This window comes from Papio anubis, chromosome 7 (assembly GCF_008728515.1).
Source record: "Papio anubis isolate 15944 chromosome 7, Panubis1.0, whole genome shotgun sequence".
Lineage (NCBI taxonomy): Eukaryota > Metazoa > Chordata > Mammalia > Primates > Cercopithecidae > Papio > Papio anubis.
In genome coordinates, this window is record NC_044982.1 from 113,356,237 (window position 1) to 113,359,988 (window position 3,752).

Below are 3,752 nucleotides of genomic sequence, written 5' to 3' on the forward strand. Positions count from 1 at the left end.
CTCCCAGAGTCCGTTAGTCAAGGTTACCTGATCCTGGAATCAGCTGACCAGGCGCCACCGGAAAAAGAAATTCCCGGGCCCTGGCTTCCTGGCCTGATGATGAGGCACCAGGGGTGAAGCGAGGGGGCGGCTGCTGGAGCGGGAATGAGGGGGCGCCAGTGGCTCCGGCAAAGCGGGGAGGTCTGCCCTGGCCTCTCCGCAAACACAGTGTGTGCGGGCGTGAGGGCTGCTGGTCCGGTAGAGAAAAGTCCACCGCCATCCGGCTCCGGAGACGGGGTGGGGGGGCGGGTAAGACAGAGCGGCCCCCGTGCTCAGAGTTCCCGCGCTTCCCTGGCGGAAGGAAGGGCCCCCACCTTCCTGGGCAGGAAGTGGGGCTTGTCTGGAGCTGGGAGGCCTGTCAGGTCTTCCCCAGCCCCGAGAGGACCTCCCAAGGGCACCACCTTCCCCAGTCCCTGCTGTGGGACTTGGACACCTGTTTAGAATCAGTCTCACTCTTCCACACTGTTAGGAAGCCCCTCTGCTCTTTCCAGACCCAGAAAGTAGTAGTGTTGGGGTTGAGACTTATCCATCCATCCATCCAATCCGTGCATCCATACGTTCTAAGTGCCTAGTCTATACCACGAAGTGTGCTAGGCACTGGGAGGACTTGAGCTGATGAGGGAAGGGGAAATCAGAGGTTTGAATTGGCAGTCATAGTTTTAAGGCTCCAGGGACAGAGACCTAACTGCACTTTGCATGTAGTGCTAAAGATGCCATCAACTTTAAAGGCGGATGGCAGGAGCTGGCTGGCTGAAGTACAGTTTGTGTGTAGCAGGACAAGCCGCAGACAAAACTCAGACACCGAGTTAAAGAAGGAAGGGGTTTATTTGGCCGGGGGCACTGGTAAGACTCCTGTCTCAAGAGCCGAGTTCCCCGAGTGAGCCATTCCTGTCCCTTTTAAGGGCTCATAACTCTAAGGGGGTGCGTGTGAGAGGGTTGTGATTGATTGAGCAAGCAGAGGGTACATGACTGGGGGTTGCATGCTCCAGTAATTAGATCAGAACAAAACAGGATAGGGATTTTCACAGTGCATTCCTATACAATGTTTGTAATCTATAGATAACATAACTGATGAAGTCAGGGGTTGACCTTTAACTACCAGGCCCAGGGTGCGGTGCCAATCTGTCTGCCTGTGGCTTTCATTTCTGCCTTTTAGTTTTTACTTCTTTCTTTGGAGGCAGAAACTGTGCATAAGACAATGTGAGGGGTGGTCTCCTCCCTTATTCCCCCCTTTTGAGACTCTCACTCATTTTATTAGTGGGAGTTTTCACTTTCATTTTCACTACCTATATCTTCTTACAAGACAGATCGATAGTGATTCATATAGTACACTTGTGCTGAAGCATTTTGGTGAACTAAGGTAGCGATGAAGCTTTTTATCATTTGAAGAAGTACAGGTAGCAAACAAGGGAGGAGTAGGCAGGTTCCTATTATTATTATAACTCCTATTATAAGAGTTTTAAATCCTACTAGCACTGGGAACCATTTTCTAAACATGGCCCCAGGATCAAATCCATGCCACACTTGCACGGGCACAGGTGCCAGTTTTGTCTTATCTCTAACTATGTCTTCAACTAGTTGCCCTTGATCATCTATGTGTAGACAGCAATTAGTAAGGTTAAATTTCCCACAGACCCCTCCTTCAAATGCTAGCAAGTAGTCGAGAGCCAATCTATTTTGATAGATAGCATTTCTCATCTGAGTTTCTTGCCGGGCCAGAATAGTCAAAGCTCTGCTGGTTTTATTAGTGATTATTTCTAAGCCAGCTTGTAACTGTATGATTTGGTTGATCATGTAAATGGGGGTCTGGTATCCCCACGAGCCATCTTGTGCCCAGGTAGCAGACCCATAATATTGTATAATTGTCTCAGGGGGCCATTCATCATCTTTCCAATTTCCTATAGCTATGCTTCTCTTTTCATGGAAAGCATAGACAGGGAAACCCAGGAGTTCGCCTGTTTTTCTGGGCAGTAGGAAGAAAGATGGTTTAATAGTGCCAATAACACAACTACCTGCCCACTGGTCAGGTAATTTGGCATAAGCTCTATGCCCACATATCCAGTATAATCCAGTGGGGGCTGTCCAGTCCTGGTGGGACTCTGGGTGGGTCCACACAATTTGCAACTTTGGGAATTTGCTAAATGGATTCCTCTCTGATTCGAACTCCCCAAGTGACTGTTTTTGTGTTACCATTATACAGTTTCTGTCCCAGAAAACTAAGTCATCCTACAGGGTGAGTGAATTATTTTCCTTCTCTAACTATGCACTACTGTCCAATAATTGAGGCTTTTAGGACCCAGAAATTATCAGGGTGATTCTTTTGAGCCAAGAATTCGTCAGGAACTGGGTCTGTAGGTATTAATTCTCTGACTTCCCATGGCCATTGATCTCCCATTACAGTTCCTCCACATACATAACATGAAGTGACATTGAGACACTGGGCTACATGCTTGGCTAATTGCAAAAACAAATTTCTTGTTTTTCCTGGAATTTCTTGTACTCGTACATCTAGTTCATCATAGAAAGTTTGAAACACTGGCTCAGGAGAGCGTTTGCAAACTTCTCCTCGAACCAAGATATGTACTCGAGGATCCAGTCTGGCCCCATCGATTCCTAGGGTCACATGCTCCCCTTTTTTTCCAGCGAGTATCAAGGGGATTGGTTATTACTAGCTCTAAGGGGTTACATTGTCCCTTAGTACAGGAAGGGCCATTTTTTCCTTTCTGAAGGTGGACTAGATCCTTTTCATTTTTTATCCAAGTGGCCTAAATGACACAAGACCAGTATCCACATTCATTTCCACACAGTCCTAATTCATGACAAATGTACTTATTTTCGGTCATATAGCCTTCTTCCCAACTAAAAAAGCCACATCCCCTTCCTAACTTACTGCTATTAATGATGGCGCAGGCATCAAATTTCAAGATTGTGCATTTGGGCACCGCTTTTTCTTGTGTTCTGGCTAATACTTTACTTGTATCATTTATGAGTCCTCACCCGTCTTCAGTCCTTAATCTTATTTCAAAAACTGTGGCCATGGGAGGCTCAGAGGGGTCATAACACACATCTGGTTGGTCGTTTCCTGGGCTACATACCTTGTACTGAGTGTCATTATATAAACATGTTCCTTTTAAAGTTCCTAGGCATTAATAGTAACTATAGAACAGAAAGATTGTTTTAACTTGTTGCCCTACCTCGGTAACCTGATGTATACCCTGAGAGCAGTCCTCTATGCAGGGAAAATCAGTGGAAGTTTTTACTACACAAGTCCAAATTATAAGGAAAATGAGTCCCACAATTATTCTCCTCATGCTTCGGCCGTGCGTAGACCAGTCAGCTTCTTGGTGTTACTGGAGCAGGGCTTGTCGTCTTCCTCAGGGTCACTTCGCAGGGGTTGTCTGGGCTCAGTTTTACCTCCCAAGTTTTATTGGTTGCAGGCTTCACACAGCTGTGGTGGATCCAGGCTGGGATTCCTTCTACCTTTACAGCCATGGGGGTGGTCAGGATGATGGTCTGAGGTCCTTTCCACCGTGGCCACAAAGGGGATACATTCCAGTCCTTGATCCACACGTGATCACCTGGAGAGAAAGGGTGAACTGGGGAGAATAAGATGATGGGACATCTCTCATTTACCTAAATTGAGATTGTTTGTGTAATTTTATCTAAAGCCTGTAGCTGTCGCTGTAATTCAATTTCACCTAACTCTGGGGGAG